At 24.1% G+C, this 9,999-nt stretch overlaps 1 long non-coding RNA gene across 1 annotated transcript in view; it reads left to right on the top strand.

Annotated features, from left to right (window-relative positions):
- The first annotated feature begins 3,956 nt into the window (after nucleotides 1-3,956).
- LOC119678881 overlaps nucleotides 3,957-9,999 on the top strand; it is a 30,540-nt gene continuing 24,497 nt past the window's right edge. Inside the window, exon 1 of the long non-coding RNA XR_005252371.1 lies at nucleotides 3,957-4,027. This is a non-coding gene — a long non-coding RNA (uncharacterized LOC119678881). The remainder of the gene's footprint in view (nucleotides 4,028-9,999) is intronic.

Here is a 9,999-nt window from a genome sequence, read left to right as displayed (position 1 = left end):
CGGCATCCGAGGTTTACGTTCTTCTAAGCTTTAGGCCTGCAGCAGCCATGAGTACTTGTTTTTCGAATGTTTTTTATATGTCGAAGGTGCACAAATGTTTGTTTACCTCAAATATTTGTATCTTTTGTTGTGCTGTTACAACAGCTGTAATCAACTGTTCTAAAAATTACCAAAAATTAAAAAAAAATATAAAAAATTTGAGTTTAAACACTTTTTATGATGCTGACTGATAGTGAAGAATTTCGAGAAAAATAGAGACAAATGTGTGCCTGACATTGTTTTTTTCCAAAAAAAAAAGATATTACCAAACGTGTTTCTGTTTACCCTAAAATTTTAAAGATTTACGGTGCTTCATAAAAATAGTTGATGTTTTAATTTTAGATTTAATTTTACTTAAAAGTTCAGTTGTGAATGAAATATATCACACACAAAACATATTAAATTAATAGATTTTAATATTTTTGAGTGCAGATTAGCTAGGGAATTCAATGAATACTGCAGTAGTTCAAAGAAAGATGGGAAAGAGGTAAGTGTTACTCATCTAATTCGTCACTATCTAGCACTCGTCTGGTTATTTCTATCCAGAATTGTTTTTTTAATTCCAAAACATCAAATTGGATACTATTACATACTTGGATACTCTCAATGTGTGGATTAAAGAAGTAGCTCGCTTCAGAACAACACACTGTGATTTTCAGATTAGAAAATGCCTTAAAACTCTTACTTTTAGTTCTTCGTGGTATCACAAAGTATCTTATGTGAGCTCACTTTGCATTTGTTCCTAAGTTTCTTTTGTTATGTATAACTAAGAATTACTATATTGAAAGGTTTCTATATATATAATATTTTATTATAATAATATCACAACATATTTGAAATGCTAGTGTATTGAAACCTTTAAAAGTTTAAAAAATCGAATACATATAATCCCCGTTTTGTTCTAATTTTTAAATAAAAAATAAATTACTAAATCTACATATTGAAGTTTAATTTACTTAAAAGTGGAACAGCATCCAAATATCAATTTATCTTCCAAATAAATCGATAAAAAATTTGCTTTCAGTTCAAATTTGGCATTTTTAAATTCTAAATATGCCTTGAATACTATGTATAAAACTTGAATATTTCTTTATAGACTTATAATCTTCTTCAAAAAGATCTCAACTTATATAATCTATTTTATTAAAATACAGTGAAAATACTTCTTAAAGTACATTTATCCTTAGTTAAATAGGATGAATAAATAAAATTAATTTCCATTGACCTTAATTAGCTATTTTTCACTGTTTTGCTATCACATTCTACGCAAGATATTTTAAGATAGAAAAGGACATACTAAATCCATCCCATCTAATTTAGTTACATTAATAATTCTTTCGTCTTTATCGATAAACAGTCTAACAAGCTAATTAAAAATTATTTTCCTAATCATCTATTTCTTCTAAAGGCCAGAGCCGGGAAGATTTTAAAGTAATCAACTTAACTCTTCGACTCAACAAAAATTCAAATATTCTTTATGAATCAGGACAATGTTATAAATTTGTTTTAAGTTTCTTATTTATAATTACGGGAATATTTTAAAACTAAAACATTAACTTAATTTATTTGTTTAAAGGACCATCGCTGTACATCAGCTTTTTCAAGTTTATCAGCTGTTTCCTTAGTGTATAATTTTAATACTCAACGGTTAACTATTGAAAAACTCTAAAAATTTTTCAGAATAAAAATATTTAAAATGAGAATAATAAAAATATATTTAATTAAAACAAGTATTTGTAATATAATAAAGTCTAATACTAAGTTTTAAACTTAAATATAAAACCTCATTCCATGTATTTTTATATGGGTTTTGAATAGATTTAGAATGAAAAACTCCACTTATTATTGCATTTAATATTGTATTGTAAGGAAAGCAAGTTTAATTTTCCAAAATAAATTTTCTAATAGCCAAAACAGCTTATTTAGCGAAATTCAAAACAACAATGAAATAAACAATAATAAAGATATTATTAAATTTTAGTTTATTATGTTATTAAAAATAAAAAAAAAAAGACACACCATTATCTGTTCATCGAATTATTTCTGTATAACAGGTTTTTTTCACTGAACGATCTTATTAGTAACTACGAGCTATGCTTTCATTTAAACAAAATTATAAACATCAAACATTTAATTTAGTTCTGATTAATCTGGAATACTTCTAGTGTAAGATCTCTTCTTTTTGTTAAACGTATCAGCGCCATCTTCATAACTAATGACATTTCATTCTCATAAAACACCTTCTCCACTCAATTGGCACGTCTTCAGAAATTCCTACGCAATCACAACAAAAAACACACAAACGAAGAAACAAACAAAAATTCAACCCTAAATTATATATAATTTTATACATTTTCCTTTGTGCTTATGTTTTACTTTACAAAAAGAAAAAAAAAACAAAATCAAAACATTCCAACAGCCAACAAAACAAATTCATTCATTCATTCATTCGGTTTTCTACCCAATAAGCAAAAAAATGCCAGTGTAAAAGCAACAACAATAAAAACAACACTGAAATTCCATGGCAATAAATTTTTAACAATTTTGTTTTGATCGGCGTATTCGTTTGGCAAGCAAAATGTTGTTAGCACATTTCAAACCAAAATGTTGCAAGCGGTTTGTTATCAATCGAGCTTGTATGAAAGTAAGACACAACTTGGTGCTATGAATTTAACTGTAGTTTTTAATTTAAAGAAATACCATTTTTTTAAATAAAAAGTTAATGAAAATTAAAATCAAATGAACTAATTAATAATATTTAACAGTATTATATTACTAGTGTTGTTAACTGTTGTAAACAAAAATGTATTTGCAACATAATTTTATCAGAAATTGATATTGTGTTTGATTTGAGAGTCCAACAAAATTGCTTGTTTGAGTTACTAAAGCTGTAAGCCCTGTAGACACTGCAGTGTTTTTAACCAAATACTTAGAATTAATTGTATTTATCTAAATTATTTTCGTATTTTTTTAATTATAAGGTAAGAAATCAATAAAACAAAAATACAAATAATTTTTTATTTAATATTTTAAAATATCTCATTAAAATTTTTTATTAATCCAAGTCAAAATAGATCATTCATAATTTTGTGTAATATTTGTGTAATTCCACTCTCAAATGAAAAGAGCGCTCTTATAAGAAGAAAACATAAAAACAGAATAAAACAAAAACAACAATTCCTCTGCTTTTAAGAAATGTACAATTTTAGTTCATATGCTCAGTCTGTTTTGAACTTCTTTCGAGTGTGGTTATGTTACGGGTTTTCGTTGGTCTGGCGGACAACAAAAATCTGTCTTACGGGAAAACGTACGCAATTGCATTTCGCGTACGTAAAAATAAGTCGCTTCAGATAAGCAAATTTTCAAATAATGAAAACGATTGTTTGAGAATACAAAGTGAATAACGCGAACAAACTATAAACAAACGAATTAATTGTTTATTTTCTTATACGATTTTAAAACGAATTTTAATGGAAGATTACAAAATTTAATTGAATCAAATTAAAATTACAAATGTTATTTTTTGTTATTTTTGTTGTAATAAAATTAGTGGGAGAATGTGTATGAAGCAATTACAAAAATATTGAATAAGAAAGAAAAAAGAATTCCATTTGTTTATAAAGTTGCTGCGCCTTAAATTAAAATTTATATACAAAAAAAAATTGTTGAAAAACGAAGTGTTGAAAAAAATATTAAAGATATATAAGTCTTTTCTAATATAATAAATTTAAATTTAATTTTTACATATAAAAATTATTCTAAGCCCTTAAAGTGTAGTGTTATTTTTACATAAGTTGTGAAAAATATTTATATAAATATTATTATCAATTTTATTGGATCGGAAATATATTTAAAATAATACGAAATATTGAAAAAAAATTTTTTTTTAAATTTTTTTATATATCTGAATAATATTACAAATTATTCTAAAAAGAATTGGTGTTCAAACTTGTAAGCAGTTTTGATTCGGAGACGACTAACATAAATGGTAATTCCAAAGTCCCATTATAAAAACCCATTTAAGGTTTTTTCTGTGATTAATTATGGATATAAATTATATTGGATTTTTTATTAAACTTAAAAATAAACTCAAACATTTTTTGTAGTAGTAAAGTTTATTCATTTATATACTTTATTAAAATAGGTCCTAATCATGTGAAGAAACTAATTTATAAAATAGTTATATACACAAAAATTATAGAATTCGTAGCATGAATAACATAAATTTTCACTATAGTATACCTTATTAATGAACTAAGTATTAATAAGTACTTAATTGATAAATAATTTAATAATAAGTAAATAATTAATTAATATAAAATAATTTTGTACATAAAAATGGAATATACAATATTTATAAAATAAAAAAAAAGAAACCAAATTTAATTTAGCTGGGCTTAAGGTCGTATATTTAATAGTTCGAATTATTTACAACATTATTAAATTATTTAATAATAATTTATATTAATTATTATTTAATTAATTAATTAATAAGCAATAATTGAAAATTATTATTGTTATAAAAATTATTAATAAAATAATTATTAAGTTATTAAATTATTTTTAAAACGTTTGTTTACTTTTTCAAAATGTGACTTTAAGCAAACTAAATATTAAAAAGAAATTATATATTGTACTACTCATATTGCTAGACTACAGCTAGACAGCTTATATAAAGAAGGGTTAGGTTCGTTATTCTTCAAAACTCCAATCCGTATAGGTTCATTGGATTGTTATGATTAATTCACAAACCATCTATTATTAATTTTGCTCGCATTATTTTAATATATAATACATATGTTCTAATTATTTTATAAAATATATGTTTACTTTGTTTTCAATGGTTTCTGACACAAATTTACAATTATTATGAAATGTTTTGTTGTAATTTTTATCCTTACATATATGAATTCATAGAAAGTCGTGACTTTTGCGATTTTACAGTTTGTATCCATATAAGTCTATAACAATATAATTAGTTTTAAATAAAAATATTTAAAACTTTAATTAGCTCTAAATTATTATTATGAAAATTGGGATTTAAATATATTTTTATTATGATTTTCTGCATATATATATTTTCATTTAAATATAGGTATATTTAAAATAAAATTTTTATTTTATAGCGTACTTTACATTAATCTAATGTACTTTTCTGTTGATAAATATAAAGTAACTTTTTTACCTAAGATTTACTTTTAATGAAATTTTTATTTTGGACTAGTTAATGTCAGGCAAAATATACAGCACTCAAGATAAATTTATAACACTGTAGATGTTATAAAATTATTAAAATTATTCGGAAACTAACACCTCCTGTTATATACTATTTGACAATTATATTTAGGAATTACCCTAAAAATTTTCGATTGGGTCACAAAATCGAGCAAAAAAGATAGAACAAGAGCAAATCTAAAAATGTCAATCGAAAACGTTATAAATCATAAAATTCCTGGTTTTTTAATTTATAATAAATATTTAGATACACATAGTATATCCTTGCTGGAAAATAATATGCTAGCGAATCTTATTTTCCAAATAAACCCACAGATGTTCTATAGGACTAAGGACTGGTGATTCTGGTAGTGTTTGAAGTTGCTTGAGAGCATAGTACAGCATCCAAATCCGTACGATGGGTGTTGTATAGTTAGAGTCGTTGTCCTGCTGAAACAAAAAGGTTGCCTCAGGTCCTAACATTCTGACATTTTCTTTCAAATTTGTTTTTAGAATATTTAGATAGCCATATTTCTCCATTGTATCTTGTACAAATTCAAGTCTGACCGCACCATTACTTGCTATACACCCCTAAATCATTACGCCTTCACCAACACGTTTTACTGTTTACTGTTTACCATATGTTGTGCATAATTTTCTCCTTACAAGTTATCTAACTTTGATTCAAAATATGTAAAATTAACTCTCATCGGAGAAAATAACTCATTTTCAGAACTTTATAGGTTTATTTATACGCTTTCTTGCAAAGCTTAATCATTTTATTCTATTATATCTGGATACGTATGGCTTCTTTCCTGCAATCAGGGTATAATACATGCATTTCTTCAAAATTTTCCGCAGAGTTTTAGGACATATTTTGTTTTCAAGTATTTCGGCTAGTTCAGCTAGTTTGAAGGCTGTTACTCTTGCATTTACTTTCACCTGGTTGATTATGCTACGTCTTTCTCTATTTGACAAAATTGAGGGGCGCCGAGTGCGAGGTTTAGAAACTTAAGTACTGATCTCTTTGAATTTATTTGTAATTCTCTGCACAGATGAATATTGACGACCAATATCTTCAGCAATTTTTCTTTGGCTTACGTCATCTTTCTAAAATTTAAGAGTTATTTGTCGCTCACTAAAACTAATTTCACGTCTTTTATTTTATATTGTAAAAATTTATTGCTTATATAAAAAAATATTATTAAATGATTAATTTTTAGACTTTTTAGAAAGTCAACTAATAATTAAATATCATTTAATGACACTTTTATGCTTGCAAGCGAATTTAAATTAGCGGTAAATGTAAATATTAAGAAATATCCGTAGACTTTTTCTACTTCAAAAATTGCTACTTTTGCATATAATAGTGCTCAATTTTTTTTTTTAAAGAATAACTGTTTAGTTTTTATATTGGAACTTTATTGTTGTTTCTTTGGTTAAAATAAATCAGGAAATAAAAATGAATTTGAGTAAAAAATAAAAAAGTTATGCGTAATTTAAGAAAAATTCTGTGAATATCCGTAGACTTTTTCTACTATGTGTATATATTATAATCTCATTTCTATTCCTGTTAGATAGAACAGGGCTCTGAGCTATTTATGGTACAAAACAGTGCAAATATTAAAGAAATTATGTATTACTTTCTTTTTTTTCTATCTTCGGTCTTTTTTTATTTGCAGCATAGTGAGGGCCACCAATTCTCTTCCATTTTTGACAGTACATTGAAAGGTTTGCGTTCAGATATTATAGTTAAAATGAACAAATATTCGCCGGAAATGTTCAAATACAGATCTTTGAGTGATTTGTTTGAAAGATATTGTTTCAAAAATGCTTTTCTAAACATAATAACTATTTCTATTTTTCATTTTTCTGATCAAAATTGATCAATTTTTTTTAAATTCTATCTTAATCCGCGTGTTTTAGTAATTAATTTTTTTTATTTATCAACTTTTTGTTTTAATGTTTTATTAATATTGATTTGACATAAAATTCTTGTCCGTTATATGTTTTTCATTTCTAAAAAATATTTATTTTCAATTTACTATTTCACATTTCTAACGGGAGTGATTCGCCAATGGTTCTCGCTAATATTTGCTAGTTTTGCCAACAAAAAAAAATTCTTTAGTTATTAGATTTTTACTTATAAAATAACAAGTTAGCAAAATAGTTTAAAATCGTTTAGTGGTTTTGTTGAAATTTCATTTTGAAAATATTTATTTAGAATTTTAAACAATATATTGTTTATAAATATTATATAAATTTTTTTCTTTGCATTTGTATTAATGTTAAATATTTTTTTATATAGATATATATGTATAGATAGATCAATAAAATATAGAGAACTGGATTCTCATTTGAACGGGAGCCTTGGGACTAATAGATCTTTTATGTTAACCTTCTCATATGACAGTTTTAAAAAGAAACTGTATTTTTTTTGCAAAATATTTATTTTAGTATTGATCTTGGTAATAGCTATGATTGAGTTGAAGAGCTTATTTAATATATAATATAGTTAAATAGGTTATTTATATATTACATTATGTTTATTTTCTAAACAATAAAAGATATTTAAGCAATATTTATTTTTTATTTTATTACATTATGATAAAATTAGTAATTTAATATTAATAACAATTATTATTTGTTACATATATAATTAATATTATTTGAATTTCTGTACACTATCATATGTTCAATCCCTGCTGAATTTTTTTCAAAAAAACCAAATATCTTATAACAATCCCCGACCAACTGTGCTCCATATCTATTCCACCTATAAATAGCAAAAACTACAATTGTTCCAAACATACTCACATATATACATATAATATATACATATATATACATATGTTTTTGTACAATTCCAGATATGTGTTAACATATTTCCTGTATTTTTAGTATTTTGTTCACTTACCACATGCCTCTCTGTTGATCTCTTAATCCTCCCACCAATTGCATTTCTAACACTCAACAAGGTCGAGTTGAAAAAAACACTTCAATTTTTAACTAGTTTGGAAAATGGTCTTCTGGTTTCCTCTTCTCTCCCCACTTTGACTACATAAATTTGTACTTTTCGTTCTAGTGCGGTTCTTTATCTTTCGTGCTCTCTGCGCACTTTTCTTGATAACTCGTTAACCTTATTTATAGCATAGCATTTTTACAGTTAAACGAAAATTACGTATGACTGGCCGAGCGGCGTAATCGTATGTACTTGCATTTATGGCAGCACTCCGTTTCCTACAAAAGACAATAACAACTAAGTTTCGGCGTATTCTATGGCCAAAGTCGTAAAAGTAGACAATTTTTTTTTATTTCTAATATTTTTTAATTCTCTACGTTTTTTTTGTAAAATTGTCGTCATTTTTTTGTAAGTTTTTGTTTTTTTATCAATCAACTTTTTACCGCGCACATTGACGTTTTTATTTAAAATTTTAAACTTTATTTGTTTTTTTTTTTATGTTTTTATTGTTATTTGCTTTGCCGTTGCTGATTGCTAATTTGACAGTTCAACTGTCAACTGCTCGTCGTTCTCTTCGATCGTAAATCATTTTGTTTACAAATTCGATATTTTACAGTTGTTTTTAATATTTTTGCTAATAAAATTTTAATTTAGTTTGGGATTTTATTGGCACAGAAAACCCGTACATTTTATCACTTTGCGTTCCTATTTGGAAAAATTTTTTCTATTTTTTTCTTTTTCTTTTATAATATGTTAAATAATATATAATAGCTTTTTACATGTAAAGTATCGAATAATCGATATTTGGACATATACGGACTCGTATACAGTTTGTATAGATCACTAATGGAAGTCTAATATACGACTATATATACAAACATATATAAATATACAAACATATATATTGATTTTTTAATTTTTATTTATTCTATATAATTATTTTTATTATCTAAAATAATTGTAATATTTTTTGACATATAAAGTATCGAATAATCGATATTTGGATAAATTTAGTGTATAATTTGCATAAAATAAGGTGATAAGGTTTTTTATATGGTTTATATATCTTATATAATATAACAGAGAAATAAATAAAATTTTAAAACAAAAACATTAAATAAAAATTATCTTTTATTTGGTTTAAGTTTTGAAATTAATACTCTTTATGGTAATAGAAATTTTTTATATAGTTATTTTAAAATAATAAACATATAATATCAAATTTCTTTGTTAAGTTTATTAAAACTTTTATTTAATATTAATATTATTTAATATTAAGTTTTTCCATATTACATAATTGTAATAATATAAATAGAAAATACTCTTCCAAAGTTACTAAATTTATGTAAATTCATCCTCAAAGCAGAATATTATATTAATTTTTTGTCATTGTTATTTATTTATTATTATTTATTGTTTAATAAACTGCCAATAAAAGTGTTAAAATATATATATAAATATAAAAATTTTGTATGTGTAAGTTTTTATTAGTTATAAAAAAATTCATATGATTTTTATTTATTGAAGTAATAATTGTAATAGATTTAGTTGTAATTTATATAATTATAAAATAGAAAGTATTAAAATAATGTATAAATATAAAAATATTAAATATGAAAATTTTTTATTTTATTTTACCCATTGTTTTACAAACTTGTGTTATTTTTGTTTCAAGAAATTACTGGAGATGGTTTTAAAGTACATAATGAAATTGTGAATTAATTCAAGAAAAAATTTTGTAAATAAAGATCATTATGTATTCAAAATTTGCGGGTTTCCCAAAA

This window comes from Teleopsis dalmanni, chromosome 2 (assembly GCF_002237135.1).
Source record: "Teleopsis dalmanni isolate 2A chromosome 2, ASM223713v2, whole genome shotgun sequence".
NCBI lineage: Eukaryota > Metazoa > Arthropoda > Insecta > Diptera > Diopsidae > Teleopsis > Teleopsis dalmanni.
The sequence above is the reverse complement of the archived record's forward strand: the minus strand, read 5'-3'. Positions and strand labels throughout refer to the sequence as shown.